This window comes from Cuculus canorus, chromosome 7 (genome assembly GCF_017976375.1).
Source record: "Cuculus canorus isolate bCucCan1 chromosome 7, bCucCan1.pri, whole genome shotgun sequence".
Classification (NCBI taxonomy): Eukaryota; Metazoa; Chordata; class Aves; order Cuculiformes; family Cuculidae; genus Cuculus; species Cuculus canorus.
This window is the reverse complement of record NC_071407.1, coordinates 28,467,699-28,488,418: the sequence shown is the minus strand read 5'-3', so window position 1 is coordinate 28,488,418 and position 20,720 is coordinate 28,467,699. Positions and strand designations below refer to the sequence as shown.

The following is a 20,720-nucleotide window of genomic DNA, read 5'->3' as shown; positions in this document are numbered from 1 at the left end:
TGAGGAACCACTTCATATATTCCCAGAACAGTTTAAGAAATCCTCCTTTGGATTTTCAACCCTGGACTGCAATCCTAGCTGTCCCATCCTCCCAGAGAACTACTAACAAAAGATTCTAACTGAAACCCACCTGAAGCTTTGGTCAATGCCAGATTTCCTTCACAAGGTAAAACATTCCTCAAAATCAGAGCCAGAGTTCTCATGCCAGAGGTTGGCAAAGGTTAAAAATGAACAGTAAATAAGCCTCCATAATTTTGAGCTTAGCACACTATTTCTTTTCTTAGGGGAACAGGTCAGAGGTTGCTTTCCCCTCAAACAGCAGGAATAACAGAAAATGCATTACCTGACAATTCCTGCAGTAAGACTTCTTCACGCTGCTGTCTCTGCTTGCCAAAAAAATAGGGCTTAACCCACCTTAATTAGCAGCAGCAGGAGGCACTCAGAGTAAAGACAATACTGAGATGCTTCAAAAGAAGGCTGAAGCCTTTGGGTATATCTCAAATACAGTAGCTCTGCTCTAAGAGATCCCGCATGGAGCATACCTTGTCATCTGCTCTAAGAGATCCCACAGGGAGCATACCTTGGCATCAGACATCCCAAGCAATGGCAAAGTAAGTCTAGGATATAGCCTGTGCTAATGATGCTACTGCCCTTGACAGAAGCTTGATATTTTATTAAAGCAGAGGAAACAGCTTTAGCGTTGTGCTTGCCCTTAGCTTTTTCATACAAAAAAACTAGCAGGTCAAGAAAGAAAACCTTCTTCAGGGACACACTCTACAAATGGTTTAGGAAGCAAGACAACAAGTAGAAATGGGATGCTACACAGGGATGCAGCTTGTTATCTTAGCTATCAACACTTTATCAACAACTCATGCTCCTAAAGTGATAAATGCAATTAGCACTCTCTCTCGTTTTCCTCCTGAGGAGCATCTCTGCCTTTTGCAGATTCACCAAGATATTTTTAAGCTCTAGATATGCAGCATATGTCTAATCATTTTTCCCCTGGGCCCTTGCTTGGCCAAGTTTTCATGATAAACAGCTTCATAAAGTAAAATCTAGAAGACAGTGCAAGTCTGAGTTACCCTCTTTGATGGAGTTTGATGGTTACCACTGCAGGTCCCATAGGGATTGTCAGCCCTATTAGAAAACAGCTGTGATCTCCATTCTCTGTCTCTAGGCAGGATATTTAATCCTGCACCAGTAAGAAATTGAGAGGACCTTGTCAGCTAGTTTGATTACGAAGTCCCAGTGTACCAGGCATGGATTATTTACTTCTCTGTGTTGGTTTGCATTCACACTCTTCTCTTTTTTCCTTCTCCCTCACAAGATAAAGGCTGAGTATAGACTCAACAAAACACAAAAAATAACTTTTAGATAACTTTGGATTGACTGGAATTCACAAGTTCCCAAATAACTCTACAGGGATTGCACAGGAGGCGGGTACCAAAAGAAATGTTTTTGAAGTTTTAAGGTGTTGTCCTCTAGGGAATACTGAAATTAGGTGCCTCATGTCCATTCAGTCCCAGAACCTGAATTAAGATGTTTCCTTTATCATGTTGAGTCCAGACCTGCTGTATCCTAAAACTGTGGTTGTTCATGGGCTGATAGGCGCTCTAAATTTCTTATATAGAAGCTGGTGCACCCCATAAAATTATTCAAACATACAATAGGCCAGAGAGTGGGAATGACTGTCATCCCAATCCCAAATGGCTAAAACACCACTCACCTGCAGAAATGAGGAAATGCCCCTGCTTGTCATTTTTGCTTTGACTCATACCACAGATTCGAACATTTCAAAAGAGCTGGCTAGCAGGGAAGGCCCCAGCAGAGTTGGGGCGTGCCTGTCAGATCAGCTGCCCCAGCAAGAGAAGCAGGGAATCCTCCTTTTTAAATACTACTACAGTTCATGTGTGGCACAGCTTAGAGCTCCATGTGGCTCTGAAACATAAGCAGGAACAGGATTATGCAGCAGCTGAGCACAGATTTCGTGGTGGAGGGAGATCAAGATCCCTATTGGCTAAATGTGAAACTAGAAACAGAATTGCACAGGACTGAATTTGCACTTGAGATAATTAGCTCTATGGAGAGCACAAATACAAGTGCCTGTACAGGCTAAAATACCTTATATGGGTAAACAGAGAAAATACCTAATATCATAGCAGCACTGCCAGTATGCCTCAGATCTAATTATCAATATTATATGTTCTCCAGGGCTGGAGAAACCATGGTCAAAAACCTAGAAGCAAAGGAAAGGCCAGCCTCATTATTGAGCAAGGTAACTCTCACTCAGATACTCAAGTTTTAGCACCTGTGACCTGCTAATCAAACAGCTGGAACGAAAACCCCTTCATACAGGATCATTTAGAATTCTTGCCCATCCTGTTCTTGTCAAATTCTCTGAATTTATACTTACTAGGTAAAAATATCCAGGCTAATCCTAGCTTTAAACTAGACCATAAGGGGTGTAATATCAGGCTTGCCTGAGACAAGCAGAGGGATGCCACTACAAGGTTAGAGGAACGGGGTACTAGTGAAGGCCCTCAGCCTGCATTTCTGCTGGGTACACTGCAGCACAGTTGAAGTCTTACAGAGATGAGCCAGAGGCTCTGAAGGTAGTAGGAGCCAAGAGGGAAACACTGGTGAAATATCTCAAAGGAATTAAGGAGTGTTCCTCTAAGAAGGTGGCATGGCTGACAGCCCAGCTGGTGTGCCTCTACTCCAATGCACGTAGCATGGGCAACTAACAGGAGGAGTTGGAAGGCAACGTGCTGCTATAAAGCTATGCTGTGGTTGCTATTAATGAAACTTGGTGGGATGAAGCTCATGACTGGAGTGCGGCTATCAATGCCTACAGAGGACATGTACCTGTTGGACCAGGTCCAGAGGAGGCCACAAAACTGATCAGAGGACTGGAACACCTCCCATATGAGGAGAGGCTGAGAGAGTTGAGGTTGTTCAGCCTGAAGAACAGAAAGCTCTGAGGAGACCTTATTGTGGCTTTTCAGCACTTAAAGGGCTCCTTTAAGAAAGATGAGGACAACCTTTTTGGTAGGGCCTGTTGTAACAGGACAAGAGGTTTTAAAAGGGGTGATTCAGACTAGATATAAGGAAGTAATTGTTTACACTGGGGGTGGTGAGACACTGGCACTTGTTGCCCAGAGAGGTGGTGAATGTCCCATCCCTGGAAACACTCAAGGTCATGGTAGATGGGGCTCTTAGCAGCCTGATTGAGTTGAAGACACCTCTGCTCTCTGCAGGGCAGTTGGATTGGATGGGCTTAAATTGTTCCTTCCAATGCAAACCCATCTATGATGAGTCTATGATTAAATATAAGGTGACAATGAAAAATATTGTTAGTTCTACTGTTGTTTGAGCAGTTTGTGTGTTGTGACAGTTTGATTGGGAGGTAACTGACTCAAAGTTATGTATGCCAGAACTGTTATGTACTTTCATTGTCAGTACAGAGACTTTTCTTTCCTGCTTTGTTACAATCTCTCATCTTGAATTGTCACTACCAAGCACTCATCTCCCTATCGTGACCTGCAGCAGCAGCTGAGTGATGAGGATTCATGTTTACCTTTAAGAATGCTAATTGTTCCTGCTGTCAGTGCTATTACCAGTTCAGCTGCAGTGAAACTGAGTTCTGCAAGGAGGGATCTACATTATGTGAGAACAGTTAGATGCAAGGACAGCGTCATTTTTGATATTGGGAAGTCAGCTGCAAAGCTAGCATTAACTATCCATTTGAGTCAGCCGTCACCACAGAAGATAACCTCATGGCATGACGATAACAAATTTGATTGCAGATTTTGTGTGCACACAGAGTTATGAATATGTTCAGTGGTTCTCAGATTTTACCTGTTCCACATATGGTCTGCAGAGTAGAAATAGTGAAATATATATTATTTTTCAAGCCACATAGCTCTCTGCATGAAAGCAAGTAGTCCAAGACTTTTCATATTCTCTCTAAAGGTGTGTTTATTTGTGGGTTTTTTTGTTTAATTGTGCTTGGAACCAGGAATTTTTAACTGTACTTCATATGGCTTTTTTTTTGGATGGAGTCAGCTTAGCAGGTGATCTCACCATCAGAGGGGTAATACACTCAGATAGACAAGGATGTGACTATCAAGTACTGTTGAGAAATTATAGCAACTGCAGGTACAAAGAAAAAAGATAACACTGTGAATGAAAGAGCCCATACCTACAGAGAAGGAAGAGGCACAGATACGTACAGGAGGGTGATACTCTAATGGATAATTTATTCATACTTTTTACAGATAACTTGAATAAACCATAAATATATAGTAGGAGGTAATTCTTGGAATCCAAAGTGAAGATAAGGAATACTTTAAAAATTTAATCTCCCTAGTTTTTCAAAAGCCTGGATTATATTGGAGAACAAGAATAAACACAAATAAAATAATTTCTCCATTTCAAATACAGTCATTTAACAAGATTGGAGAATCTGTGGCCCTTCTGAGATCATCTTATTTCACCTTCTACTTGTGAAGAGCATAAAACAAAGTTATGGTACAACTCTTCTTGCCCCTAATAGCTGGGACATTTTATCTGTTCTCGGAGGGTAAAAACTCCTATCTTAACTGCAAGAAGCTTGTAAATTAACAATTACTACAGTTAAACAGAGAAGATCATCCTGTTTAACAACAATATCCAAAGACAAGAAATGGTAGGAGTAAAAGCGATAGAACAGAAGGTCTTGTATTGCAGGTGAGATCACTAAATTGGCAGCATGTGAACACAGCATTTTGGGAAACAACCATCACTTGAGTCACATGCTGCTGCTGCAAATAAAAAAGGAAAAGCGTCTTCATACTGTAAGAGGGCTGGGAAATCAGTATTGGTGTCCTGATGGTGACCATTTTATCAGGTAGTAAAGCTGGAATATTACTCTCATTTCCCAATGTGCTAAACTTTTGGTAGGTCAAGACTTTAAAGAAAGGAAATATTAGGAAAGGCTGTTTGTAATTGAAACATATATTTTCCCTAGAAGAGCAAATGAAAAACCAACTGGAAGGATGGATTTGTCAGAAGATTCATAGGAGACAGCATAAGGGCCAGTGGAGTGACACAGTTGTGAGGCCAGTGACTGGCAAGATTCAGAAGTCCGCCTACCCTGTGAACTTAATTCTTCCCAAAGAATTAAGGAAATGAAGTACAAAGGCTTCAGTGGATGATGTTCTTATCTGCTGAAGTATTTATTACCTTTGTACTCCTCGCCTTACAGGTGGATCTATTCTATTCCCATTTTACAGAGGGAAAACTGAAGCTTGGAGCAGACTGTGTCAGTCCTTCAAGGGGGCAGAGGTGGTTGAGCTAGGATCCAGGTTAAGTGGACTTCCTCAGCCTGCAAATGAAGGCTCCCGGCTGCTACAATCAGGTCCATGTACCCAAACTCAGGCTAAGGAACCAACGCAAGAACTATGCTGGGACAACAATATCCATGCAAGGTGTGCAAGCAACGCAGTTCAGTTTAAGAAATACGACTAGATCAATATCAGCAGTAAGAAAGGGTCCAGTGGGACAAAACCTGCAACACTGAGCCCTTGTCTAAAGAGCATCTGGAGAAGGATGCAAGCAAACCTTTCTTGTCAGCATTTCCATATGTTATTCCCTGATAACTGGAAATTAGTACTGTTCAAGATGGAGTTGATGCATTGTAACTAGTTAGAGGACAGTGGTCACATCATTTCTAAAATCAGTGGTGCAAGGTATTTGCTAATTGGACAGAGAAAATGCTGGGCTAAATGAGGCCTCAGAGTACTACTTACATTGCTCTTCTTGAAATGAATAAGGAGAAGTGGGAGGAAAGGAGGGAGCATTGGCAGAAAAACGTGTTCTGTTCAAGCAAACTGTCACGTAGGCAAGGACAGCATGAGACTTCCTCCTGGTGTGACTGACTCAGCAGAGGCTCTGCAGAAAGCTATGCCAGCACCTTAAACCCCCAAATTAAAGCCCTGGTTTGATTTTCCTTGTAATTAAAGCTTCCACATCTGGTATTCTGCTACCACTTGGTCTTCCCTCTATTCTGTGTGACACCAAAGTATCCTGCTAAAAGAAAAAATTAAACAGCCATTATAGCTGTTGCTACAGACACTTAAGCACCCTTTTCAGGTAACAGGTTTTGTTAAAATTGTTGGGCTAGAGTTGTCGTCTGTTTGTATGTTGCCAAAATCTACCTCTCTTATACGTGACATAATAAAAAGCTCAGTAAAACCTGCTACACACACTACACAAACTAATCTTTTTTCTGTGTACTGGTTGGTAATCTGGTTGTTAAACTAACAGAATCCAAAAGAGCGCCTGATGTTATAGGCAAAACTTTTGAGCTATTCTCAGTTCAGAAACACTTTTGCCTTTTTGCTGGGACTATGATGTTGTATTAATACAGTAGCTAATATGAAAACTGTATGATTACTTGACATTTCTTCTGTTCCTACTGCTTATTCTCTCCACTTGAAACCACATTCTTACGACAGAACCACCTTTACAACAGCCACCTCTGGTGTCACAAGTTGATTATAACTTCACTCAGGGAAGAAGGAGCAGGAGCCTATGAGTTCTCAAATACTGAATCCCATCCTCATGCAACAGTATTTGGTGATAAAAAAATGAAGTGAGTGAAGGAGAAATAAAATGAAAGTGTCTGCAGAATTGGACTCCAGAATATGTTTTTCATACTTTACCAGTAAGAACAAGTGACTCCATCAGGAACTTTTTGCCTCTGTGATGAAGTCTAAGGGCAGAAAAATCCTTTCGATAAGATACCCACCATTAATTGCAATACACTTGGGAATGCAATCGCTCCTTTTACATTGAAAGTTTATGCACTCTTTTGCTAGAGATACTTCTTCTTATTATTATCTTTTATTTTGTCTCTGCTTTTCTGGGAACATTTACACCAGGCATTTTCTTTGTCTCATAACCTTTGCACCCAAAGCAAATCAGTGAGAATGTGAATGGGATTGTATTACAAATACTGTGGAAGAAGTTTTAGATGAACATATGTCAAATAAGCCATAATTAACACTCAGATTTGATAAATTAATAAACAAAGGCTTCACTAAGGTGCATACTGAAAGTTTTTCAATCTAAACTATGTTTAGACTTACATACAACAGAATAATCTCCTTCCTCTTCTGCTTAACAACAGCAAGAAAAACCTGTATGAACCCAGGCTTCATTTTCTATTGTCAGAGCAGCTGCAATCACAGTGTGTGAGTTGCTCCGATAGCTGTAGAGTGCATCTGCAGTGGTAAGTGCCTTTTATTTTTGTGAGTAGAAATAACATCCTTTGTTTAAAAAAATAAAGAGATTCAAGAATAAAAGGTATCATCACAATTTTCACCAGAGTTAGATTTGTCAGCTACACTGGGAACAGGGATTAACTGACAGCTGAGCTACAGACAAACATTTCCTGAGCTGCACATAGTGCCACGAAAGCATGAGGAATACTGTGCTCTACTGGGAAGAAAAGACTCCACCAAAGCCATTACCGCTGTTGCAATAATTTACTGATGTTTTGGGCATGCAGGAGAATTATCCCTCTGTCAGAGTGTGCCTAGTTTTACTCTCACAAAACCTAAGTAATCAAACTTGTTAAATTAACATCTTGAGGTGAGATTTTTGAAGTAAAAAGCCCAATGGTTTAGCTTGAAGCTCCACCTTGTGAAGGAATACTAAGGTCATTTTTAGTCACCCACAATGACTGTCTTTGGACCTGAGCTTCTATCACTGTCTTCTACACTAGTTTACCAAGTTTTGGGATAGGGACCATCCTTTACACCAGCAAAGACTCCCTTCCATGGCTCATCCTCCTCTCTCACTAATTAAAATCCAGATCTGAGGAATAAATGGGATGCAGTGACCTTCACAATTGGATGAAGTTCAGAGCATCCCTAACAGCAGCCAATTGCTATGGCTGAAGTCGCTGATGCTCCCCTGAGGATGCAGAAGAGTGGGAAGTGCAGCTACATCATAGAAGATGGTACACAGGCATGCAAAGTTCATCAGCCTGCATCTATAATTTGAAAGTAACTTGTAGGTGGTGCTATAAGCCAGAAAACAGCAATGGAAAAATAAACAGTTCGCGTTGTGTAAGAGGATGTAAATATCTAACTTCCAAGGAGGGACTTTCAGAAGCACTGATGCATTTTCTCTAATGTACATCTTCCACTGCACAAGTTCCATAAGCCTGCAGACACCTGGTTTATAAAACTTCTGAGTGTAACACAAGTACAAAGATAATTGTATAGACTTTCCTCAAGGCAAAGGATGATAAATGAGCCAGAAAAGCATTTCACTGTTGCAGAATGGTACATACACTCCAACAAAAAGCTGCAATAGAGATTAAAATTCTGAAAGAAACATGGAGCTTGGAAAAAACGGGACTTAATGAGCTAGCTGGCTACAGGCAGCCTTTGTACCTATGATTAATTTGATGTTTCCTCTCACATTTATTTTAGGAAGGGGAAAAATGACTGTAACTAACTTTCTCAAAGCTGAACATCAAAGCTTTAAAGGGATACTACTTGATATCCAAATTTCTAGCACTGTGTTTATATACCCAGCTAAGCAATTAGCAGCAGGCTTTAAATCAAAGACTGATACTTTAATAAATCATTAGCAATTGTGTCTTGATTTTCAGAATGACCAACTTAACATCCTCACCAGGAGCCATTTTCTGAGGGATAGGGCTTTCTTCCCTGGATTATGGACCCTGATAACAAGTCAAAACAAAACTCAGAGTGAGTTACAACTTCCAGAAACCTCAACCAAAATCCTAGGAAACCCAACATCCCTGATTTCAGGGCTTCTCTTCTGTATAGTCCTATGCTACACTGAGCCTGTAAAGCAACAGATAGTAAACAAAAATACTATTTTCAACTGCATTTTCTGTGCCTTTGCAAAGACATAATCTCCTACAACAGAAAAAATTGAAGCAGCCCTGAGGATCTGGCAGGCAGGTGAAGGATGAATTAATTTTATCACAATCTCCTGTGACAGAAAACATAAGCTCAGTTAAAAATGAGGTATGCATCACATGCTCACTCTTGTGATGCAAGTTCAAAATTTATGCAATTGTGCTATCATCAGATTTTGGAGCTTAAGCCCTTAATATGCACTGCAAAATACAAACCCATCACTTTATGTTTCGTAGCTTCCTACCATTGTGTCTGCTAGCATAGATGAGGCAACAGGAGCTGCAAAAGCTTGAAATAGGGGGAGAAGGAAGGAAGTTCTGGGCTGGATACAACCACAGACATCTGTACAACATGGCTGTGTTTCCAACTCTGATGTTAGCAGCTAAGCTGTAGACCAAAAGCCGCATCCCGCAGAGAAGAGAGGAGGACAAAGAACTCAGCAAAAGTCTTTACTGAATTATTTCCATAATAAACATAATAAAGCTACCCAGCTCTATAAGTATCTTCCCTGCATTCAGTGTGGGCTGCTAGAACTCTTCTTTTGGTCTTTTATACAGCTATTTGATGGAGATTCGAACAGCACCAGAATTTTTGATCTCCTCACACTTGCCCTTCAGAGCTCTTGTGGCATTCAACACAGCTTTCCCCTCTAGGCTGAAGTGTACTAGGGTGGGATCTGAAATTCAGGATCTGCTGGGACAATTTAAGCATGACTCAAGCCAGCATATCTCAGTTTTCTCATTAAATACTGACCTATCTGAAAAGCAGGTAATGCCTGCAGATCACCTGAACATTTCTGGTTTCTTTTAGATGGTCTTTCTTACTGTTCTGTGTTCACTTCCACAGTCAGTGTCTTTTCCCAATGTATAGCAGCAGTGCACAACCATCCACAGCACACTTCTAAAGAGAAGAAGCATTATTCCTCCAGGGGTGATATTATTAGAGGTCTGATTCCCGTAGCAAATACACTGCAACCTTAATAAACCCTGGTTTTGCATCAGGGGATTATGTCTATGAGTGTAGGGGAATGAATTCAATTAATAGTCTTTCTCTATCCCTGACTGCTGTGATCCCTGCAGCAATCCTGCACTGCAAAAAAACATAGCTTGAGAATGACAAATTGATGCTTGTTTTCCTTTTAAAACAAGTCACTTCTCATTTTACGGCTACACCAGATGCACTTTCCTCACTCATTTTTAAGGAGGACAAGCTGGTATTATTTCTCTCTGTTTTTGCCAGAAGCTTTGTATGTTGTGTTTGATGCCTCAGGACAGGGCTGATCTTATTTCACAAACTATGGTTGATCTGGTTTGCTTTTGCTGAGCAATAGCTCACAAAAATATTCTCTGTGATCCTGACTGCAGCAATTGGGCAGGATTAAAAAGTCAAAGGTCTGACTTACACAGGCATCTTCCTTTGCCTTTAATTCTGTGTACCTCCATTGTCAGATAGCAATTCAGCTATCTTCCCTTTGAATTTTAGATAACTCCCTGCACCTTTTTAACTTGGCACAACTAATGGAGTTTTATGTACTCTGCGTGAATTAAAATACATTAAGAACTGCTGCCATGAAAATAAAGCAGCCCCTTATGCTGGCTGTAGGGTGCCTGATCTGAAGAGCCTCTCAGGACTCACAGATGGCACTAGTTAGCATCTCTCTGGCAGTCTCAGGCAAGCTGTGGATGGTAGAGCAAACTGAAGACTCACTGCTTTCTTGCCTCCAGAGAGGTTCTCACTTTCTGCAGTAATGTAAGGGCTTCCTGGAAGAGGCAGGCAAGGGAGTTTGTACTGTGTATGCCTCTGCTGTCTCTGTCACATGGATAAAAAGCTGATTTCAAGATACACCACCACCAAATTAATTATCCAGAACACATTTTTAAGCCTTTCCCTCTCACAAATTCAAAGTCGACCATCTCCTCTGTGAAAAGCTGTATCTTAGATTTGGACTACAGTGGAGTTAAGCAGCCACATGCACAAGCAGAATTTTGCTCCACAACCAAATCTGTCCCTACTGATGTCATTTCCCTTGATGATCCTTAAAGTCCCTTCCAACCCAAATTATTCTATGATTCTGTCCTTGCTCTTGGTAAGTGTCGCAATGTAGGAAAGGAAGACTTTACAGACAAATACTTCTGCAGGTCCTCAAGAAGCTTTTTCTTGCATAGTGAAAATTCAGATAGGACAAAAATTGCAGAGCACATACAGAGGTACTTCTGTGACATTCAAGTGGCTTAAGTCCTGTTGCTTTATTCAAGGACCAGTTTTCATTTTTCCCAAATTAAAAATTCCATCTCTTCCAAGTTAGAGCAGGAACTTCTACACTGTTTCTCCCAGTCACAAGGGAAGCTCATCAACCTCAAAGCAGAAGCTATCTTTTCCCAGCTGACTAATTCTGTTGTTGTTGTTGTCTCTTCACTTTCTAAAAATTCATAACCAACCTCTCAAAACAGAACATTATGCTGTCCCTCTGGTTCCTCATTCACTCAGAATGAAATAAGCCCTTTGAGTTAAAGAGGCTGATAGATCCTTCCCAGCCTGTCTCTCTCACTCAAAACATTCATCTTTTCTCAGCTTTCTCTCTCAGATAGCTAATGAGATGCATTTACGTCTCTACTTTCTTTCCTTCATTTTCCCTGTTCAGTTCCTACAGACACTCTACGAACTCCAGGCCTAGGAACTTCCCAGTTCCAGGTTGATGTAACTAAAATTTGCCTTAAAGTACTTCACTGACTTGTTACAGTTTCCCCATTTCAAGAGTTAAAAATGCTTTCCCCTTCTCTGTTCATAATTCTTTCTCAATAATTCCTTTCTTCCCAATATTACTGGACTCTTACAGCAATTGCCCTATTTTATTTCACATTTTACAGCCAGGTATCCTATCTTCTAATTCCAAAGAGACATTGGATAGCTTTCTCAGCAGTAAATGCCTGGGAAGGTACTAAGGTACCCCTGTTCCATCTCTGTCACCATCTTTTTTATTCTTCAGCATGGGAGTGCTGTGCAGTGTCAGCACTCCCCATGCAGTACACTGCTAGGTTTGCTGATCTTGGAATCAATTCTATTGCTTCTACCTATTCTGGAGGTAAGGAATGGGTTATTTTTAATTTATAGAAAGTATTCTTTCCTTGTTAAAATGAGCAGTCTGTTTCATATGGTATATCTTCTACTATCTTATTGATTGGAAGGGTGGAAGAGCCCATCTTCTGATTCAGCATTTCTTCAAATGGCTCTGTAGATATTTAGGATTCAGGGAGTGCTGGGGGCGGGGAGCTAATTGAATTTTATTGGGGTTGTGCTTATTTATTTTTCTATGAACTGATCTAAATAATTATGAATGTGTCAGACTGGGAGGAAAAATAATCCCTCTTGCTAACAAAAGATAGCAGAAATAATCCAAACACCAGCACAAAATATCCCTCAAATTTGGGGATGATCCCTCGCTGCCATGATAGTCTATTTTTTCATCTCCTGTGCTGCCACATCATACTCCATGCCAAAAATTATTACTGTGGGTCTATATACTCTTCATATAATTTTGACTATACTTGCTTCCAACAAAGCTAACCATCATCTGGTTGTCTACCACAACAACTACAAGGGCAAAGTTTGTGCAGAAGGCAAAAAGGAAGTCCAAACATTTCCTTTTACCAGTTTACACAAGGTGAATGCCAGGTTTATCTTGATTTCTCATTTTTTAAACTCTTTTTTTCTCTTATATCCTTATCCATTAGAAATCCTGCCATTTATTTCAAAATAAATTAAACCCCTTGCATATGAGACAAAATTTGAACATATGAAGTGATCACATTGTACAGTTTCAGAAAGCATGGGAAGAAAAGCTAAGATGCATATTTAAATCTTGTTTTCTTTGGACATTTCTTGGAATACAAACAAGGAAAATGGCATTTTTGTTTTAAAAATAACCCAAGAAAATTTACAATATATTTCCATCAGTTTATCTACCTGAAACGGGGAAGAATTACCAGCACTGCATAACAATATATAACGATATATGTTCATACCCCTATGCTGCCATCAGCATTTGAACTCAGAGTGATGAGCATACCATTTCATCAGCACTCAACACAGCAACAGAAATATCAGCTCAGCAGAAAGTACTTTGAGAAGTATACTTGGTGCACAGAAAGTACTTTTGAGAAGTATACCTGGGGCACACTGCAAACTGTTATTGCCAGGGCTTTTGCTGGGCTTGGATTTGAGGTACGCATGCGTCAGACTGCAAAGGATCTGAGCTAGACTCTACGTGACAGATTGCAGGCAAATATCGGACTATGCAAACATTATCTTCCCAAGTAAGCAATTTATATGGTTGTGTTGGCTATAACACAGCGTTATATAGTCTTTAAATGAAAGGCAGCCGTGAAGGAGATGACATCCACTGCAGGATAATGGATATTTATATGCACCAGCCAGCCCCAAACCTATTTCCCTAAAATATCATGAGTGAAATTTGAAGCTCTGCAGTCACAGCAGTTAAACTTAGGATCGATGCAGCCTTTAGCCATCAGTTAGGATGAGTAGTCTTAAAAATTAAACAGTAAAAAATATATATTAAAAAAAAAATTACTTGGGAGTCTTTTTCTTCCTTCCATCATCTGTAGTTTTTCAGCTTGCTTTGCCTGCTGCCGCGTGAAGCCTATATATTTCCTGAACTTGTTTTCTTCCTGTGGGAGTGGATGTACTGATTTGTTGTATAGTTTCCCTATATTTATACAGTTAGGAGAAGGTTTTTCCAAAATGGCTGAAGGATTTAACCATGCAAATCCCTTTGAACCTCAGTGGGATTTATTTTCCAAAATTCCTTGGATACTTTTGAAAACTCTAAAACCCCAGTCCTACAATAAGTCTACTTTGTGTTCTATTGTGGTTTTATGTCACAATTTTTCTACTGAACTGGCTTACAGTCATGCGTATTTGCTGATCAGCGTATTTTAAGGAACCCTGGAGAATATGCATAAAATTCATTGTCTTCTGTAAGATAATCCTAAGCACTCACAACAGCACGTTTATGCATCCTGTGCTGCCCTAGCTCACAGGCAATTACATTAGAATTCAGGAATCTGATTCTGAAGGATCAACAGAAGCCAAGAGTGAGTAGGAGGAATATTTCATTGGATAGTTTTAAATACCCACTCATAAATCAGAGGACACTGTAAACTGGAATAGAGTATTAGCTAAAATCAATTTATTCCCTGACATGCAGTGGGGCAGTATTTTGGATCAAATTTACCCTACTGGATGCACTGAACTCCTCAGCTCTACCAGGCAGTTCAGAACAGTAACACAGAGGAGGCAGGTGAGGTGAATAAAAAAGGTGGAGAGAGGCCAAATCAACGTACTTACCTTCCAGCCTTCCTACATCACAGTGCTCACCAAGTATGGGTGTGGCTTCAGTGCACCAGGCTGAACGGTGACCAGGTGTGGTGGGTTTGAATACCTGAAAGAACTCAGCTGGAATCATCCACATAGAGTGCCTAGTGTAGCACATGAAGAAGCCTTTAATTCCTTTGTGTTCCAAGTTTTAAAATGAAATCAAGTGACAGAGTTCAGCCCCGACTCTGAACTCGGACTGGTACATTCAGACTCATCACTAGGTCTTAAAGGAATAAACTTGTTCCCCCTTCTTGAGACATAAGAGTGTTTTTTTTCTCCAAAACAACAACATCCTCTAGCACGGTCTGCACTCTTGTGAATGTTTGAAAGTCACATATTAGAAAAAACATTGAATGAACTGTTCAAAATATTAATTTAATTCAACAGAGTTAAAAGAAAAAAATGTTACAGAAAACACGCCTGCTGAAGCAACAGTCACGTGAAGCTAGAAAAACACAACTCAGCAAGCCATTCAGCTACTGCAAAGAGCTCCCACTGACCCTTTCCCATAATGGAATAATATGCAAATAGAATAATATGCAAACTTCAAGTCAGTTTTCAAGAGAATGATTTGAAGAGGTTTTTTTCATTCAGGAATTATTATGTCCTATGTCAGTTCAAATTGTACACAGAGGGGGTGAAGGAAGCAAAGGTGACAAAAGGTTACAGGTAAAAAAATATTCCACTACCTCACCTCAAGGAGCCTGTAATTCCTAAGCGAATCACCATGAATACACACTGAATACCTACATCAATACCTACATCTTGGAGTGATTAACGGGATGATCAGATTCATAACTTTCTCTTAAGGTCTAATTTTTCTGCAGGCTAAACAGAACTAATCAACAGCATCTCCGAGCAGTCTGAGAAACAAATTCATCCAGCAACATAAATAATACAAAACCTGAAATGGCAACTTGTGTTGATAAGTTTTTAAAAAAATAAAATAAATTTTGACTTTAGGGTCACAGTTTTGTATTTTGCATTTTACAGCTTGTATAAGCTCAACTTGAATTTTCTTTTTCCATCCTCCTCCTAATTAATGGTAAAGATTTGACATTGAATCTTGTTTCTGACTGAAAATTTATCAATGGAAATCAGGAACAATGAATCTAAAGAAGTCATCAGCTAGCAAAACCAACAAGTAGGTGACTGGTCTGAAACACTGGCTGCCTCCCTGCCCTGGTCAGCTAGAAATGATCAAAGAGAAAACAGATCAATTGTAAGGTCATTAAAAGACAAGGGAAACACAATGGATATTGATGTAACAGAAAACAAGCGCAGAGAAGTCTAATTGGTAATACAGTCATTTTAATGGAAGGACTATTCAAGTAGGACAAGGCCCACTACACACCTTCAGTCTCCTCTAGGAGACAGAGGTCTCCTATTATTAGAGTACATGCTCGATTAACTACTTACTCAGCTACTCATCTGCAAATGACCCGAACTCAGTAATTGATCCCAGTGGGACCACCAGGGCTTCCCCAGTTGTGTGCAATTACTGAATGTTTCGTTATGGCATTCTGCTGTCACCCGCGTGCCAAAGAAACCCATTTTATGCTTCAGAATGCTTTGTGATACTTCCTTTAAAATGTATTCACGTGAAGAGACATTTTGTGAAGCAGAATTCTTAAAAATAACCACAATAGATAGGCAATTAGAATGACTGAATTTTACCTGATTCAACTGGTAGCCATTATGATTACAAAATGAGCTCAGCTTGCTGTAGAATTCTCTATTGATTCACTCTCATCCTGTAAGAAAGGTAAAGAAAGAAAAGCATTTAAAAGTACCTTATTATCTTCCTGATTATAGATGAGGGCAGGAGCTGAGCATGGCTCTCACTATATGCTAGCTTCAGCAACCAGTGTGTCAATAGAAGGAACAGAATGTAACAGAACTTGCAGAGTCACTTATTCAATGGAAATAATGGCTTAGCGGCTAGAGACAGTTCTACCATTAAAAGTCAAAAAAAAGGACAAAATTGGGGCAGATTCAGGAATTCAACCTACAGGTTAATTTATCACGGTATATTCAAAGTAATGCCAGGAGCCTGACATCACTGCTGATATTTCAGGGTTGAACTTCAGCGTTACAGACTACTTTGATTTGAATGGTATCACCAATGTCTCTCTTCATGCAGTTATGACACAGAAACGAAGATTTGTGCCTTAGATTTCCTTATTACAATGCAAGAAAACAATACACAAAGATCCAGTCTCAAAAAATACAGTCGCAAATTTAATTGCTCTTATGAAATCATTGTGAATTACATGCTTGCAAGTTCTAAACTTGTGTGTTCTTTGAGTAGCCTGGTCTAGTAGGAGGTGTCCCTGTCCATGGCAGAGGTTGGAATTCGATGATCTCTAAGGTCGGTTCCAACCCCAACCATTCTATAATTCTATTATTTTCCACACCCCATGACAATAAACCATTTTTCAAATAGAAATTGTGCCTGCCCATTCTCCTAAAAGGAAATCACTGAAAAAAAGGATCACTGAAAGTGATAGAAAGTAGACAGCAGTTTATCTACCTAACTGTCTGGTCTAAGGCTGACACACTTTATCAGCCTGTTCTCTTAAGGATGCAACATGAGACATGTGGCTACTATTCTTTTTGGCCTGTATGGCAAAGTATGTTTTGTCAAAGCACAAAAAGGATTACACAGTTGCTTACAGAGAACTGAGAACAAGCATGTACAAATTTAATTAGTCATCTGTGTGAGAAAGAATACTGCTGTAAGAAAACCACCAATCAATTTTCATTTTGAAAATGGCCAGATGTTATTCAAGTCCAAAACAGAAAAGAACATCTAGGCAGGAATCAGATCTGATTTCAGTGTTAATTTTCAATGGTCTCCTGATGCTATAGCAACATCCAGCAATAAAACGTCCCGTTCAGCAGGCACATCACATTTCGTCATACTGCTTACGTCTTCCCATTTGTTCATTTTTTAATACACTTTTATTTTCTGAGCTCTTGTTTCGTAAGCAACTTGGTTTACAGCAGATTCAGGACTCTATTACACAAGAGAGATCTCCATGAACATTCACCTGCCTTAGGATGGGTCTGAGGAAGAGGAGGACAGGCCAGGACAAACAATAGCTGGGGTATTTCTGTTATGGAAAATGTTTTTTCCTCACCTCTGAAGTGGATTATTTGTTTTCCTGAAAACCTGAAGCCCATCCGGGACACTAAGAACAGCGACAGTTCGGTTTTGATCTCTCATAACTCTTCCATTCTTTGCATGGTCTGTTAATTGAACAAGCAAAGCAGACCAAACTGTCACAGCCTTTTCCTGTCTTCCTAGTTTTCTGAAACAGTTGAAGCTCCCAAAAATCTTGAGCTCATTTCTATTCAAGAGCATGTGGAAATGTGAGGCACAATGGGAGAGGGTGCCTTTGCAATAGACCCACACTGGATTAATCAAAGGGGAAACCTGTATGTCCTTGGTTTTTTTTCAGAATAGTGTCTAATAGGATTAGTTAAAGGCTGTGGATGCGAGTTGCCATGTTTCCTTCCAGGCGAAGCAGAAAAGACCAAGGTACAGAGCATTTCGGGGCTCCTTGCCAGCCAGTGCTGCTTCATGCTTCTTTGAAAATCAGTTTTGTAATGTCTGCTACAAGCAAACTGGTTACAAATTAACTCATTCATTTAGCATCATTTCTGTATCTACTTTTCCCTATAAAAGCAATCACTGGTTTTGATACTCTGGGCTGGCAATTCAGAGACAAGAGGTGAAAGGTAAGAAAGGGAGAAACACACAAAAATACATCTGTACCACCTCCATTCTTGTTCCTATAGATCTCATGAGGGAACATCTGCCCGAGTTCCCCAGGAGGAGGTTTGGATGGGGAAGCAAGCTGAGCTAGTGAGGTGTCTGACCCTCAAGGTCACGCACACACAGAGGCAGATATCACTGTTTTGTGAACTGCCGGCCATGCTGTATTTATGCTAAAGGAAGTGTGTATTTGCAGGTACTTCTCAGCAACTTTGCTCTGAGGAATGACATGGTAATTAAATTTCAATCACAAAAGCTAGATATTACCATTTTGGATTGGAGGTAGAAGGACTGAGACATTTGTTTCCAACAGAATAACTGCATTTAGAGGTACAGTTTATGGTCATGCCACGTTCCCCAAATAAGTTTTGATAAAGATCTAGACAGTTTATAAAAATTATGCTCTGAAAATTTGGAAGGGATTAGAAAGGAGTAACAAGTCTGCTAAGGAACCTAATACTAATAGACGTTTCAATTTTCTTAAGTGCAACAGCATAATTATTTTGCAGATTTTTAAGCTAAGCAGAAAGGAATCAAAGCCAGTGCTTCCTGCTCCAGCATTCTCTGTTGTAGAACATCAGTCAGGGCCAGGAAAGTGAAAAATTATTTGAGTTACATCTCTTCTAAACAACACCTATGTGTGGCATCACTTCAATTATGAAGATGTAGCACTGAAAGGCTTGAAATCTTGCTACAGTGGCGAGATATTCCTATCTTTTATTGGCTATATTTTGCTACCTGCTGTTTCTCATTTCAGAATCTGTGGTTATCACAGAAAAACATCTGGTTCCTCTTTCTGCTGTGCACTACATCTCACAAAAGCAATTGTAGAGCTTGTCTGGGCAAGTATTTACCTCTTCCCTTCCCTACCACTCCCAAGGAATCTCTTTGAGGACAGCTATAAGCCTGATGAAGTATCTGCCTTCTATATTGTACTGCATCAAATTTTCAGGAAGCACTGAAGTTCAGATCTCAGAACACAGACCTTGATATAATCTGTTCTAGAGACCTTTTAAGTTTTCTAGTGGGTTTTTTTTGGGGTTTTTTTTTGTTTTTTTTTTTTTTTTTTTTTTTTTATCATGGTGAGAAAGCAGCTAAGGAACTACCTTTATCACAGGGGTTCCCCAAAGTGTCAATTCTCCCAGCCACATACACACCCATCCAGGCTGACATCCACTTATCCTCACAAGGCTCTCATATCCGTTCTACCATGAAGAAAGCCTCTGTAACAGGTGTGGAGCTGGTTGGAAGGTGAAGCCATGTCCTTTAACTCCAAGGTCAAGAGCAACTCTGCTTACCTTACTACTCCTCTTCAGCTTAGAGAATTCCAATATGCAAATTGTAATTAGAAGGAAGTGTTAGACCAGCCACGTTAGGACTAATGTTGCATACATGCTGCAGCTTAGTTTCCACAACATTTTCACAGTGTAATTACATCAGTTAGAAACAGGAAGAAGAACACAACTCCAGCATCTCAGCTACAATAAAAAGAATTAACAAAATAGCTGTGGGCCTTATTGAGGTAACAGTCAATTTGACAGATTTTTTTTCTGAAGCAGAACTAGAGCTGTACAGGGACTACTCAGTTTTCTGTCAATGGATAACAAGGTATGAAGCTAAGAAAGTATAGCCAGGGACCAATGATGAATAATTGGAAGCAGTATGATTAGCACACATGGATCCACAAGAGGGTGACCTCCTCCTTTTCTTACCTTCATAATTTTCACTAGAAGAGAAACTCCCACTGAATTCACTGAGGATCTGCCACTGGGCAGGGTGTCTCTGAAGTTCACAGTAACTCAGATGGGCCCATGATCATTACGATTAAATATAACCATTAGTAACATGGCTCAGCTGCAACTGAATTTCTCAAATGCAGCTTGCTACAAGTCTTCCTGTACTTGTAAGCACATGCAAAAGTTAATAGCAAACTGTTTTATTACTTAGAAAACAGGTAGAAAAAGAGAAGTGACTCAGCAGAAACAAACCCTCTGCTTTTTATTATTGCTGGCAAGCTAACATCTCCCTCATAGTCCTTAGAGAAGTCAGGTTTTGTTCGAAGATTTTGTACTGTTAAGTCAATGACGACACCAAGTTCTTTCACCAAAATGAAGAGACCTAACCCCTGTTTGAAATGGCAAGGGGAAGCATTGAAATTTCAAGAACAGCACAGTTTGTACTTCTATGATAAGATGTGAGCAGCATGAATTATGACTCTGATGTTAAGTAGTTCTGGTCCATCTACTACTCTTCCCTCAAAAGCAATTTCCATTTCCATCTCCACTGAGGTTAAAAAAAGACAGAATTAGAAGCATGTTTCTTCTCCAATTCAGTTTTCTTTAAAACAGAACAGCAGAGTTAAAAATGGCTTGGACAGAGGGCAACTAACTATGTATAGCTAGAGCAAAGTCAGCAGTATTGTAACATGAAAACATACACTTGCATTTTAAAATAGAAACTGCATGCATGGATTTTAGCAAGGAACCACTTACAGCTCTTTTCGTTCTCTGTGCAGTGAACAGGATCAGGGAAAAGTACAAACCAAGGTATATATTCCATCTAAATTATTGTCTAACCATAGATATTAGAGAGAGCTTTTGGCA

At 39.9% G+C, this 20,720-nt stretch overlaps 1 protein-coding gene across 1 annotated transcript in view; it reads right to left on the bottom strand.

Moving 5' to 3' along the window:
• The window catches only part of GRID1 (glutamate ionotropic receptor delta type subunit 1), a 599,405-nt gene that overhangs the window by 572,342 nt on the left and 6,343 nt on the right, over positions 1-20,720 (bottom strand). The window contains exon 2 of the mRNA XM_054071863.1: positions 16,014-16,090. The gene's annotated coding sequence lies outside the window, so the exon portion shown is untranslated. The remainder of the gene's footprint in view (positions 1-16,013; positions 16,091-20,720) is intronic.